This window comes from Calliopsis andreniformis, unplaced genomic scaffold (genome assembly GCF_051401765.1).
Source record: "Calliopsis andreniformis isolate RMS-2024a unplaced genomic scaffold, iyCalAndr_principal scaffold0015, whole genome shotgun sequence".
Taxonomy (NCBI): domain Eukaryota; kingdom Metazoa; phylum Arthropoda; class Insecta; order Hymenoptera; family Andrenidae; genus Calliopsis; species Calliopsis andreniformis.
Window position 1 is genome coordinate 17,397,085 of NW_027480428.1, and position 15,765 is coordinate 17,412,849.

Here is a 15,765-nt window from a genome sequence, read left to right on the forward strand (position 1 = left end):
AATACAACAGCTTTTCCATTGTATAACAGGAATAATTGCAACCAGTGTGAAAGTGATGGTCATTTCTACGATCCGGGTAACCCAGGTTTCACTCTAGGGCATTACTCCACCACATCGAATAGTTACGGCCTAAGAAGTCAACGCCAGAAGCATAAAATACAATAAAGATGCAAAAGTTTTTCCATCGTATAACAGGAATAACTGCAAACAGTATGAAAGCACTTGTCATTTCTACGTACCGGGTAACCTAGGTTTCACCCTAGGGCGTTGTTCCACCAGATCGAATAGTTAGGGCCTAAGAAGTGAACGCCAGAAGCATAAAATACAATATAAATACAACAGTTTATCCATCGTATAAAACGAATAATTGCAACCAGTATGAAACTTATGGTCATTTCTACTTTCCGAGCAACCTAGGCTTCACCCTAGGGCGTTGCTCCAGCAGATTGAATAGTTAGGGCCTTAGAAGTCAATGCCCGAAGCATAAAATGAAATAAAAATACAACAGCTTTTCCATTGTATAACAGGAATAATTGCAACCAGTGTGAAAGTGATGGTCATTTCTACGATCCGGGTAACCCAGGTTTCACTCTAGGGCATTACTCCACCACATCGAATAGCTACGGCCGTAGAAGTCAACGACTGAAGCATAAAATGCAATAAAAGTACAACAGTTTTTTCATCTTATAACAGGAACAATTGCAGCAAGCGTGAAGGTAATGGTCATTTCTATGTTCCGGGCAACCTAGGCTTCACTCTAGGGCATTGCTCCACCAGATCGAATAGTTAGGGCCTTAGAAGTCAACGCCCGAAGCATAAAACTCAATAAAGGTGCAACAGTTTTTCCATCGTGTAACAGGAATAATTGCAAACAGTGTGAAAGTAATGGTCATTTCTACGTGCCGGGCAACCTAGGCTTCACCATAGGGCGTTGTTCCACCAGATGGAATAGCTGGGGCCTAAGATGTCAACGCCAGAAGCATAAAATACGATATAAATACAACAGCTTTTCCATCGTATAAAACGAATAATGGCAAACAGTGTGAAAGTTATGGTCATTTCCACGTTCCGGGCAACCTAGGCTTCACCCTAATGCGTTGCTACACCAGATCGAATAGTTAGGGCCTTAGAAGTCATCGCCTGAAGCATACAATACAATAAAAATACAACAGTTTTACCATCGTATAACAGGAATAATTGCAACGATTGTGAAAGATATGGTCATAACCACGTTCCGGGCAACCTAGGCTTCACTCTAGGGCGTTGCTCCACCAGATCGAATAGGTAGGGACATAGAATTCAATGCCAGAAGCATTAAATGCAATATATATATATATATATATATATATATATATATATATATATATATATATATATATATATATAACAGCTTTTCCATGTATAAAACGAATAATTGCTACCAGTGTGGAATAGTTGGTAATTTCTACGTTCCGGGCAACCTAGGCTTCACCCTAGGGCGTTGTTCCACCAGATGGAATAGTTAGGGCCTAAGAAGTCAGCGCCAGAAGCATAAAATACGATATAAATACAACAGCTTTTCCATCGTATAACAGGATTAATTGCAACCAGTTTGAAAGTGATGGCCAATTCTACGTTCCGGGCTATCTAGGCTTCACTCTAGGGCGTTGCTCCACCAGATCGAATGGTTAGTGCCTTAGAAGTCAACGCCGGAAGCGTAAAATACAATATAAATACAACAGTTTTTCCATCGTATAAAACGAATAATTGCAACCAGTACGAAACTTATGGTCATTTCTACTTTCCGAACAACCTAGGCTTCACCCTAGGGCGTTGCTCCAACAGATTGAATAGTTAGGGCCTTAGAAGTCAATGCCCGAAGCATAAAATGAAATAAAAATACAATAGCTTTTCCATTGTATAGCAGGAATAATTGCAACAAGTGTGAAAGTGATGGTCATCTCTACGATCCGGGTAACCCAGGTTTCACTCAAGGGCATTACTCCACCACATCGAATAGCTACGGCCGTAGAAGTCAACGACTGAAGCATAAAATGCAATAAAAGTACAACAGCTTTTTCATCGTATAACAGGAATAATTGCAGCAAGCGTGAAGGTAATGGTCATTTCTACGTTCCGGGCACCCTAGGCATCACTCTTGGGCGTTGTTCCACCAAATGGAACAGTTAGGGCCTAAGAAGTCAACGCCAGAAGCATAAAATACAATGAAGATGCAACAGTTGTTCCATCGTATAACAGGAATAACTGCAAACAGTGTGAAAGTACAGGTCATTTCTACGTTCCTGGCAACCTAGGTTTCACTCTAGGGCGTTGCTCCATCAAATCGAATAGCTAGGGCCTTAGAAGTCAACGCCAGAAGCATAAAATACAATAAAGATGCAAAAGTTTTTCCATCGTATAACAGGAATAATTGCAACCAGTGTGAAGGTAACGGTATGTTCTACGTTCCGGGCAACCTAGGCTTCACTCTAGAGCGTTGCTCCACCAGATCGAATAGTTAGGGCCTTAGAAGTCAACGCCCGAAGCATAAAATGCAAAATAAATAGAACAGTTGTTCCATTGTATAAAACGAATAACTGCAACGAGTGTGAAAGTACTGGTCATTTCTATGTTCCGGGCAACCTAGGCTTCACTCTAGGGCATTGCTCCACCAGATCGAATAGTTACGGCCTAAGAAGTCAACGCCAGAAGCTTAAAATACGATAAAGATGCAACAGTTTTTCCGTCGTATAAAACGAATAATTGCAATCAGTGTGAAAGTTATGGTCATTTCTACTTTCCGAGCATCCTAGGCTTCACCCTAGGGCGTTGCTCCAACAGATTGAATAGTTAGGGCCTTAGAAGTCAACGCCCGAAACATAAAATACAAAATAAATAGAACGGTTTTACCATTGTATAAAACGAATAATTGCTACGAGTGTAAAAGCTATGGTCATTTCTACGGTCCGGGCAACCTAGGCTTCACTCCAGGGCGTTGCTCCACCAGATAGAATAGTTAGGTCCTTAGAAGTCAACGCCAGAAGCATAAAATACGATATAAATACAACAGCTTTTCCACCGTATAAAAGGAATAATTGCAAACAGTGTGATAGTAGTGGTCATTTCTACGTTCCGGGTAACCTAGGTTTCACTCTAGGGCGTTGCTCCACCAGATCGAATAGTTACGGCCTAAGAAGTCAACGCCAGAAGCATAAAATACAATAAAGATGCAAAAGTTTTTCCATCGTATAACAGGAATAACTGCAAACAGTATGAAAGCACTTGTCATTTCTACGTACCGGGTAACCTAGGTTTCACCCTAGGGCGTTGTTCCACCAGATCGAATAGTTAGGGCCTAAGAAGTGAACGCCAGAAGCATAAAATACAATATAAATACAACAGTTTATCCATCGTATAAAACGAATAATTGCAACCAGTATGAAACTTATGGTCATTTCTACTTTCCGAGCAACCTAGGCTTCACCCTAGGGCGTTGCACCAGCAGATTGAATAGTTAGGGCCTTAGAAGTCAATGCCCGAAGCATAAAATGAAATAAAAATACAACAGCTTTTCCATTGTATAACAGGAATAATTGCAACGATTGTGAAAGATATGGTCATAACCACGTTCCGGGCAACCTAGGCTTCACTCTAGGGCGTTGCTCCACCAGGTCGAATAGGTAGGGACATAGAATTCAATGCCAGAAGCATTAAATGCAATATATATATATATATATATATATATATATATATATGCAAAACCTAGGTTTCACTCTAGGGCGTTGCTCCACCAGATCGAATAGTTACGGCCTAAGAAGTCAACGCCAGAAGCATAAAATACAATAAAGATGCAAAAGTTTTTCCATCGTATAACAGGAATAACTGCAAACAGTATGAAAGCACTTGTCATTTCTACGTACCGGGCAATCTAGGCTTCACTCTAGGGCGTTGCTCCACCAGATCGAATGGTTAGTGCCTTAGAAGTCAACGCCGGAAGCATAAAATACAATATAAATACAACAGTTATTCCATCGTATAAAACGAATAATTGCAACCAGTACGAAACTTATGGTCATTTCTACTATCCGAACAACCTAGGCTTCACCCTAGGGCGTTGCTCCAACAGATTGAATAGTTAGGGCCTTAGAAGTCAATGCCCGAAGCATAAAATGAAATAAAAATACAATAGCTTTTCCATTGTATAGCAGGAATAATTGCAACCAGTGTGAAAGTGATGGTCATTTCTACGATCCGGGTAACCCAGGTTTCACTCTAGGGCATTACTCCACCACATCGAATAGCTACGGCCGTAGAAGTCAACGACTGAAGCATAAAATGCAATAAAAGTACAACAGCTTTTTCATCGTATAACAGGAATAATTGCAGCAAGCGTGAAGGTAATGGTCATTTCTACGTTCCGGGCACCCTAGGCATCACTCTTGGGCGTTGTTCCACCAAATGGAACAGTTAGGGCCTAAGAAGTCAACGCCAGAAGCATAAAATACAATAAAGATGCAACAGTTGTTCCATCGTATAACAGGAATAACTGCAAACAGTGTGAAAGTACAGGTCATTTCTACGTTCCTGGCAACCTAGGTTTCACTCTAGGGCGTTGCTCCACCAAATCGAATAGCTAGGGCCTTAGAAGTCAGCGCCAGAAGCATAAAATACAATAAAGATGCAAAAGTTTTTCCATCGTATAACAGGAATAACTGCAAACAGTATGAAAGCACTTGTCATTTCTACGTACCGGGTAACCTAGGTTTCACCCTAGGGCGTTGTTCCACCAGATCGAATAGTTAGGGCCTAAGAAGTGAACGCCAGAAGCATAAAATACAATATAAATACAACAGCTTTTCCATTGTATAACAGGAATAATTGCAACCAGTGTGAAGGTAATGGTCATTTCCACGTTCCGAGCAACTTAGGCTTCACTCTAGGGACTTGCTCCACCAGATCGAATGGTTAGTGCCTTAGATGTCAACGCCACATGCATAAAATACAATAATGGTGCAACAGTTTTTCCATCGTATAACAGGAATAATTGCAACCAGTGTGAAAACTATGGTCATTTCTACGTTCCGGGCAACCTAGGCTTCACTCTAGGCCGTTGCTCCACCAGATCGAATGGTTAGTGCCTTAGATGTCAACGCCACATGCGTAATATACAATAATGGTGCAACAGTTTTTCCATCGTATAACAGGAACAATTGCAACCAGTATGAAACTTAACGTCATTTCTACTTCCCGGGCAACATAGGCTTCACCCTAGGGCGTTGCTCCAACAGATTGAATAGTTAGGGCCTTAGAAGTCAACGCCCGAATCATAAAAGGCAATAAAAATACAACAGTTTTTCCATCGTATAACAGGATTAATTGCAACCAGTTTGAAAGTGATGGCCAATTCTACGTTCCCGGCAATCTAGGCTTCACTCTAGGGCGTTGCTCCACCAGATCGAATGGTTAGTGCCTTAGAAGTCAACGCCGGAAGCATAAAATACAATATAAATACAACAATTTTTCCATCGTATAAAACGAATAATTCCAACCAGTGTGGAAGTTATGGTCATTTCTACGTTCCGGGCAACCGAGGCTTCACTCTGGGGCATTGCTCGACCAGATTGAATAGCTAGGGCCTTAGACGTCAACGCCCGAAGCGTAAAATACAAAATAAATAGAACAGTTTTTCCATCGTATAAAACGAATAATTGCTACCATTGTGAAAGTTATGGTCATTGCTACGTTCAGCGCAACCTACCCTTCACCCTAGGGCGTTGCTCCACCAGATCGAATAGTTACGGCCTTAGAAGTCAGCGCCAGAAGCATAAAATACATTAAAGATGCAACAGTTTTTCCATCGTTTAACAGGAATAACTGCAACCAGTGCGAATGCACTGGTCATTTCTACGTTCCGGATAACCTAGGTTTCACTGTCGGGCGTTGCTCCACCAGATCGAATAGTTACGGCCTAAGAAGTCAACGCCAGAAGCATAAAATACGATAAAGATGCAACAGTTTTCCCATCGTATAAAACGAATAATTGCAATCGGTGTGAAAGTTATGGTCATTTCTACTTTCCGAGCATCCTAGGCTTCACCCTAGGGCGTTGCTCCAACAGATTGAATAGTTAGGGCCTTAGAAGTCAACGCCCGAAGCATAAAATACAAAATAAATAGAACGGTTTTACCATTGTATAAAAGGAATAATTGATACGAGTGTAAAAGCTATGGCCATTTCTACGTTCCGGGCAACCTAGGCTTCACTCCAGGGCGTTGCTCCACCAGATCGAATAGTTAGGTCCTTAGAAGTCAACGCCAGAAGCATAAAATACGATATAAATACAACAGCTTTTCCATCGTATAAAAGGAATAATTGCAAACAGTGTGATAGTAGTGGTCATTTCTACGTTCCGGGTAACCTAGGTTTCACTCTAGGGCGTTGCTCCACCAGATCGAATAGTTACGGCCTAAGAAGTCAACGCCAGAAGCATAAAATACGATAAAGATGCAACAGTTTTTCCATCGTATAAAACGAATAATTGCAATCAGTGTGAAAGTTATGGTCATTTCTACATTCTGAGCAACCGAGGCTTCACTCTAGGGCGTTGCTCCACCAGATCGAATAGTTAGGTCCTTAGAAATCAACGCCAGAAGCATAAAATACGATATAAATACAACTGCTGTTCCATCGTATAAAAGGAATAATTGCAAACAGTGTGAAGGTAATGGTCACTTCTACGTTCCGGGCAACCTAGGCTTCACTCTACGGCGTTGTTCCACCAGATCGAATAGTTAGGGCCTAAGAAGTCAACACCAGAAGAATAAAATACAATAAGAATACAACAGACATTCAATCCTATAAGAGGAATAATTGCAACCCGTGTGAAAGTGATGATCATTTCTACGTTCCAGGCATCCTAGGCTTCACTCTAGGGCGTTGATCCACAAGATCGTATAGTTAGTGCCTAAGTAGACAACGCCAGAAGCATAAAATACAATATAAATAGAACAGTTTTTCCATTGTATAAAGCGAATAATTGCTACCAGTGTGAAAGTTATGGTCATTTCTACGTTCCGCGCAACCTGGGCTTTACTCTAGGGCGCTGTTCCACCAGATGGAATTGTTAGGGCCTAAGAAGTCAACGCCAGAAGCATAAAATACGATATAAATACAACAGCTGTTCCATCGTATAAAACAAGTAATTGCAATCAGTGTGAAAGTTATGGTCATTTCAACGTTCCGGGCTACCTAGGCTTCACCCTAGGCCGTTGTTCCACCAGATCGAATAGTTAGGGCCTAAGAAGTGAACGCCAGAAGCATAAAATGCAATAAAAATACAACAGTTTTTCCATCGTATAGCAGGAATAATTTGCAACCAGTGTGATAGTAGTGGTCATTTCTGCGTTCCGGCCAACCCAGGTTTCACTCCAGGGCGTTGCTCCACCAGATCGAATAGTTACGGCCTAAGAAGTCAACGCCAGAAGCATAAAATACGATAAAGATGCAACAGTTTTTCCATCGTATAAAACGAATAGTAGCAATCAGTGTGAAAGTTATGGTCATTTCTACATTCCGAGCAACCTAGGCTTCACTCTAGGGCGCTGCTCCACCAGATCGAATAGTTAGGTCCCTAGAAGTCAACGCCCGAAGCATAAAATACGATATAAATACAACAGCTTTTCCATCGTATAAAAGGAATGATTGCAAACAGTGTGAGAGTAATGGTCATTTCTACGTTCCGGGCAACCTAGGCTTCACTCTAGGGCGTTGCTCCACCAGATCGAATAGTTAGGGCCTTAGAAGTCAACGCCCGAAGCTTAAAATACAAAATAAATAAAACAGTTTTTCCATCGTATAAAACGAAAAATTGCTACCAGTGTGAAAGTTATGGTCCTTTCTACGTTCCGCGCAATCTGGGCTTTACCCTAGGGCGTTGTTCCACCAGATGGAATAGTTAGGGCCTAAGAAGTCAACGCCAGAAGCATAAAGAACGATATAAATACAACAGATTTTCCATCGTATAAAACGAATAATTGCAACCAGTGTGGAAGTTATGGTCATTTCTACGTTCTGGGCAACCTAGGCTTCACTCTAGGGCGGTGCTCCGCCAAATCGAATAGCTAGGGCCTTAGAAGTCAACGCCAGAAGCATAAAATACAATAAAGATGCAAAAGTTTTTCCATCGTATAAAAGGAATAACTGCAAACAGTATAAAAGTACTGGACATTTCTACGTTCCGGGTAACCTAGGTTTCACTCTAGGGCGTTGCTCCACCAGATCGAATAGTTACGGCCTAAGAAGTCAACGCCAGAAGCATAAAATACGATAAAGATGCAACAGTTTTTCCATCGTATAAAAGGAATAATTGCAAACAGTGTGAAGGTAATGGTCATTTCTACGTTCCGGACAACCTAGGCTTCACTCTACGGCGTTGTTCCACCAGATCGAATAGTTAGGGCCTAAGAAGTCAACACCAGAAGAATAAAATACAATAAAAATACAACAGACTTTCCATCCTATAAGAGGAATAATTGCAACCCGTGTGAAAGTGATGATCATTTCTACGTTCCAGGCATCCTAGGCTTCACTCTAGTGCGTTGATCCACAAGATCGTATAGTTAGTGCCTAAGTAGACAACGCCAGAAGCATAAAATACAATATAAATAGAACAGTTTTTCCATTGTATAAAGCGAATAATTGTTACCAGTGTGAAAGTTATGGTCATTTCTACGTTCCGCGCAACCTGGGCTTTACTCTAGGGCCCTGTTCCACCAGATGGAATAGTTAGGGCCTAAGAAGTCAACGCCAGAAGCATAAAATACGATATAAATACAACAGCTGTTCCATCGTATAAAACAAGTAATTGCAACCAGTGTGAAAGTTATGGTCATTTCAACGTTCCGGGCTACCTAGGCTTCACCCTAGGCCGTTGTTCCACCAGATCGAATAGTTAGGGCCTAAGAAGTGAACGCCAGAAGCGTAAATGCAATAAAAATACAACAGCTTTTCCATCGTATAGCAGGAATAATTTGCAACCAGTGTGATAGTAGTGGTCATTTCTGCGTTCCGGGCAACCCAGGTTTCACTCCAGGGCGTTGCTCCACCAGATCGAGTAGTTACGGCCTAAGAAGTCAACGCCAGAAGCATAAAATACGATAAAGATGCAACAATTTTTCCATCGTATAAAACGAATAGTTGCAATCAGTGTGAAAGTTATGGTCATTTCTACATTCCGAGCAACCTAGGCTTCACTCTAGGGCGCTGCTCCACCAGATCGAATAGTTAGGTCCCTAGAAGTCAACGACCGAAGCAAAAATACGATATAAATACAACAGCTTTTCCATCGTATAAAAGGAATAATTGCAAACAGTGTGAATGTACTGGACATTTCTACGTTCCGGGCAACCTAGGCTTCACTGTATGGCGTTCTTCCACCACATCGAATAGCTACGGCCTCAGAAGTGCACGCCTGAAGCATAAAATACAATAAAAATACAACAGTCTTTCATCGTATAACAGGAATAATTGCAACAAGCGTGAAAGTAATGTCCATTTCGGCGTTTCGGGCATCCTAGACTTAACTCTGAGGCATTGCTCCACCAGATCGAATATTTAGGGCCTTAGAAGTCAACGCCAGAAGCATAAAGTACAATATAAATACAACAGTTTTTCGATCGTATAAAACGAATAATTGCAACCAGTATGCAACTTATGGTCATTTCTACATTCCGAGCAACCTAGGCTTCACTCTAGGGTGTTGCTCCACCAGATCGAATAGTTAGGTCCTTAGAAGTCAACGCCAGAAGCATAAAATACGATATAAATACAACAGCTGTTCCATCGTATAGCAGGAATAATTTGCAACCAATGTGATAGTAGTGGTCATTTCTACGTTCCGGGCAACCCAGGTTTCACTCCAGGGCGTTGCTCCACCAGATCGAATAGTTACGGCCTAAGAAGTCAACGCCAGAAGCATAAAATACGATAAAGATGCAACAGTTTTCCCATCGTATAAAACGAATAATTGCAATCAGTGTGAAAGTTATGGTCATTTCTACTTTCCGAGCATCCTAGGCTTCACCCTAGGGCGTTGCTCCAACAGATTGAATAGTTAGGGCCTTAGAAGTCAACGCCCGAAGCATAAAATACAAAATAAATAGAACGGTTTTACCATTGTATAAAACGAATAATTGCTACGAGTGTAAAAGCTATGGCCATTTCTACGTTCCGGGCAACCTAGGCTTCACTCCAGGGCGTTGCTCCACCAGATCGAATAGTTAGGTCCTTAGAAGTCAACGCCAGAAGCATAAAATACGATATAAATACAACAGCTTTTCCATCGTATAAAAGGAATAATTGCAAACAGTGTGATAGTAGTGGTCATTTCTACGTTCCGGGTAACCTAGGTTTCACTCTAGGGCGTTGCTCCACCAGATCGAATAGTTACGGCCTAAGAAGTCAACGCCAGAAGCATAAAATACGATAAAGATGCAACAGTTTTTCCATCGTATAAAACGAATAATTGCAATCAGTGTGAAAGTTATGGTCATTTCTACATTCCGAGCAACCGAGGCTTCACTCTAGGGCGTTGCTCCACCAGATCGAATAGTTAGGTCCTTAGAAATCAACGCCAGAAGCATAAAATACAATATAAATACAACAGCTGTTCCATCGTATAAAAGGAATAATTGCAAACAGTGTGAAGGTAATGGTCATTTCTACGTTCCGGGCAACCTAGGCTTCACTCTACGGCGTTGTTCCACCAGATCGAATAGTTAGGGCCTAAGAAGTCAACACCAGAAGAATAAAATACAATAAGAATACAACAGACAGTCAATCCTATAAGAGGAATAATTGCAACCCGTGTGAAAGTGATGATCATTTCTACGTTCCAGGCATCCTAGGCTTCACTCTAGGGCGTTGATCCACAAGATCGTATAGTTAGTGCCTAAGTAGACAACGCCAGAAGCATAAAATACAATATAAATAGAACAGTTTTTCCATTGTATAAAGCGAATAATTGCTACCAGTGTGAAAGTTATGGTCATTTCTACGTTCCGCGCAACCTGGGCTTTACTCTAGGGCGCTGTTCCACCAGAGGGAATAGTTAGGGCCTAAGAAGTCAACGCCAGAAGCATAAAATACGATATAAATACAACAGCTGTTCCATCGTATAAAACAAGTAATTGCAACCAGTGTGAAAGTTATGGTCATTTCAACGTTCCGGGCTACCTAGGCTTCACCCTAGGCCGTTGTTCCACCAGATCGAATAGTTAGGGCCTAAGAAGTGAACGCCAGAAGCGTAAATGCAATAAAAATACAACAGCTTTTCCATCGTATAGCAGGAATAATTTGCAACCAGTGTGATAGTAGTGGTCATTTCTGCGTTCCGGGCAACCCAGGTTTCACTCCAGGGCGTTGCTCCACCAGATCGAATAGTTACGGCCTAAGAAGTCAACGCCAGAAGCATAAAATACGATAAAGATGCAACAATTTTTCCATCGTATAAAACGAATAGTTGCAATCAGTGTGAAAGTTATGGTCATTTCTACATTCCGAGCAACCTAGGCTTCACTCTAGGGCGCTGCTCCACCAGATCGAATAGTTAGGTCCCTAGAAGTCAACGACCGAAGCAAAAATACGATATAAATACAACAGCTTTTCCATCGTATAAAAGGAATAATTGCAAACAGTGTGAAAGTACTGGACATTTCTACGTTCCGGGCAACCTAGGCTTCACTGTATGGCGTTCTTCCACCACATCGAATAGCTACGGCCTCAGAAGTGCACGCCTGAAGCATAAAATACAATAAAAATACAACAGTCTTTCATCGTATAACAGGAATAATTGCAACAAGCGTGAAAGTAATGTCCATTTCGGCGTTTCGGGCATCCTAGACTTAACTCTGAGGCATTGCTCCACCAGATCGAATATTTAGGGCCTTAGAATTCAACGCCAGAAGCATAAAGTACAATATAAATACAACAGTTTTTCGATCGTATAAAACGAATAATTGCAACCAGTATGCAACTTATGGTCATTTCTACATTCCGAGCAACCTAGGCTTCACTCTAGGGTGTTGCTCCACCAGATCGAATAGTTAGGTCCTTAGAAGTCAACGCCAGAAGCATAAAATACGATATAAATACAACAGCTGTTCCATCGTATAGCAGGAATAATTTGCAACCAATGTGATAGTAGTGGTCATTTCTACGTTCCGGGCAACCCAGGTTTCACTCCAGGGCGTTGCTCCACCAGATCGAATAGTTACGGCCTAAGAAGTCAACGCCAGAAGCATAAAATACGATAAAGATGCAACAGTTTTCCCATCGTATAAAACGAATAATTGCAATCAGTGTGAAAGTTATGGTCATTTCTACTTTCCGAGCATCCTAGGCTTCACCCTAGGGCGTTGCTCCAACAGATTGAATAGTTAGGGCCTTAGAAGTCAACGCCCGAAGCATAAAATACAAAATAAATAGAACGGTTTTACCATTGTATAAAACGAATAATTGCTACGAGTGTAAAAGCTATGGCCATTTCTACGTTCCGGGCAACCTAGGCTTCACTCCAGGGCGTTGCTCCACCAGATCGAATAGTTAGGTCCTTAGAAGTCAACGCCAGAAGCATAAAATACGATATAAATACAACAGCTTTTCCATCGTATAAAAGGAATAATTGCAAACAGTGTGATAGTAGTGGTCATTTCTACGTTCCGGGTAACCTAGGTTTCACTCTAGGGCGTTGCTCCACCAGATCGAATAGTTACGGCCTAAGAAGTCAACGCCAGAAGCATAAAATACGATAAAGATGCAACAGTTTTTCCATCGTATAAAACGAATAATTGCAATCAGTGTGAAAGTTATGGTCATTTCTACATTCCGAGCAACCGAGGCTTCACTCTAGGGCGTTGCTCCACCAGATCGAATAGTTAGGTCCTTAGAAATCAACGCCAGAAGCATAAAATACGATATAAATACAACAGCTGTTCCATCGTATAAAAGGAATAATTGCAAACAGTGTGAAGGTAATGGTCATTTCTACGTTCCGGGCAACCTAGGCTTCACTCTACGGCGTTGTTCCACCAGATCGAATAGTTAGGGCCTAAGAAGTCAACACCAGAAGAATAAAATACAATAAGAATACAACAGACATTCAATCCTATAAGAGGAATAATTGCAACCCGTGTGAAAGTGATGATCATTTCTACGTTCCAGGCATCCTAGGCTTCACTCTAGGGCGTTGATCCACAAGATCGTATAGTTAGTGCCTAAGTAGACAACGCCAGAAGCATAAAATACAATATAAATAGAACAGTTTTTCCATTGTATAAAGCGAATAATTGCTACCAGTGTGAAAGTTATGGTCATTTCTACGTTCCGCGCAACCTGGGCTTTACTCTAGGGCGCTGTCCCACCAGATGGAATTGTTAGGGCCTAAGAAGTCAACGCCAGAAGCATAAAATACGATATAAATACAACAGCTGTTCCATCGTATAAAACAAGTAATTGCAACCAGTGTGAAAGTTATGGTCATTTCAACGTTCCGGGCTACCTAGGCTTCACCCTAGGCCGTTGTTCCACCAGATCGAATAGTTAGGGCCTAAGAAGTGAACGCCAGAAGCATAAAATGCAATAAAAATACAACAGTTTTTCCATCGTATAAAACGAAAAATTGCTACCAGTGTGAAAGTTATGGTCATTTCTACGTTCCGCGCAATCTGGGCTTTACCCTAGTGCGTTGATCCACCGGATGGAATAGTTAGGGCCTAAGAAGTCAACGCCAGGAGCATAAAAAACGATATAAATACAACAGCTTTTCCATCGTATAAAACGAATAATTGCAACCAGTGTGGAAGTTATGGTCATTTCTACGTTCCGGGCAACCTAGGCTTCACTCTAGGGCGATGCTCCACCAAATCGAATAGTTAGGGCCTTAGAAGTCAATGCCCGAAGCATAAAATAAAAAATAAATAGAACAGTTTTTCCATCGTATAAAACGAATAATTGCTGCCAGTGTAAAAGTTATGGTCATTTCTACGTTCCGGGCAACCTAGGCTTCATCCTAGGGCGTTGTACCACCAGATCGAATAGTTAGGGCCTAAGAAGTGAACGCCAGAAGCATAAAATACAATATAAATACAACAGTTTTTCCATCGTATAAAACGAATAATTGCAACCAGTATGAAACTTATGGTCATTTCTACTTACCGGGCAACCTAGGCTTCACTCTAGGGCGATGCTCTACCAGATCGAATAGTTAGGGCCTTAGAAGTCAACGGCCGAAACATAAAATACAAAATAAATAAAACAGTTTTTCTATCGTATAAAACGAAAAATTGCAAACAGTGTGAAAGATATGGACATTTCTACGATCCGGGCTACCTAGGCTTCACTCTATGGCGATCTTCCACAACATCGAATAGCAGCGGCCTCAGAAGTCAACGCCAGAAGCTTAAATACAATATAAATATAACAGTTTTTCCATCGCATAAAACGAATAATAGCAACCAGTGTGAAAGTTATGGTCATTTCTACGATCCGGGCAACCTAGGCTTCACTCCAGGGCGTTGCTCCACCAGATCGAATAGTTACGGCCTATGAAGTCAACTCCAGAAGCATAAAATACAATATAAATACAACAGTTTTTCTATCATATAAAACGAATGATAGCAACCAGTGTGAAAGTTATGGTCATTTCTACCTTCCGCGCAATCTTGGCTTTACCCTAGGGCTTTGCTCCACCTGATGGAATAGTTAGGGCCTTAGAAGTCAACGCCAGAAGCATAAAATACAATATAAATACTACAGCTTTTCCACCATATAAAACGAATAATTGCAACCAGTATGAAAGTTATGGTCACTTCTACCTTCCGGGCAACCTAGACTTCACCCTAGGGCGTCGTACCACCAGATGGAAAAGTTAGGGCCTAAGAAGTCAACACCAGAAGCATAAAATACGATATAAATACAACAGCATTTCCATCGTATAAAACGAATAATTGCAACCAGTGTGAAAGTTATGGTCATTTCTACTTTCCCGGCAACCTAGCCTTCACCCTAGGGCGTTGTTCCACCAGATCGAATAGTTAGGGCCTAAGAAGTCAACGCCAGAAGCATAAAATACAATATAAATATAACAGTCTTTCCATCGTATAAAACGAATAATTGCTACCAGTGTGAAAGATATGGTCATTTCTGCGTTCCGCGCAACCTGGGCTTTACCCTAGGTCGTTGTTCCACTAGATGGAATAGTCAGGGCCTTAGAAGTCAACGCCCGAAGCATAAAATACAAAATAAATAGAACAGTATTTCCATCGTATAAAACGAATAATTACAACCAGTGTGAAAGTTATGGTCATTTCTACGTTCCAGGCAACCTAGGCTTCCCCCTAGGGCGTTGCTCCAACAGATTGCATAGTTAGGGCCTTAGAAGTTAATGCCCGAAGCATAACATGCAGTAAAAATACAACAGTTTTTCCATCGTATAGCAGGAATCATTTGCAACCAGTGTGAAGGTTATGGTCGTATCTACGTTCCGGGCAACCTAGGCTTCACTGTAGGGCGTTGCTCCACCAGATCGAAATGTTAGGGTCTAAGAAGTCAACGCCCGAAGCATAAAATACGATATAAATACAACAGCTTTTCCATCGTATAAAACGAATAATTTCAACCAGTGTGAAAGTTATGGTCATTTCTACGTTCCGGGCAACCTAGGCTTCACCCTAGGGCGTTGTTCCACCAGATCGAATAGTTAGGGCCTAAGAAGTGAACGCCCGAAGCATA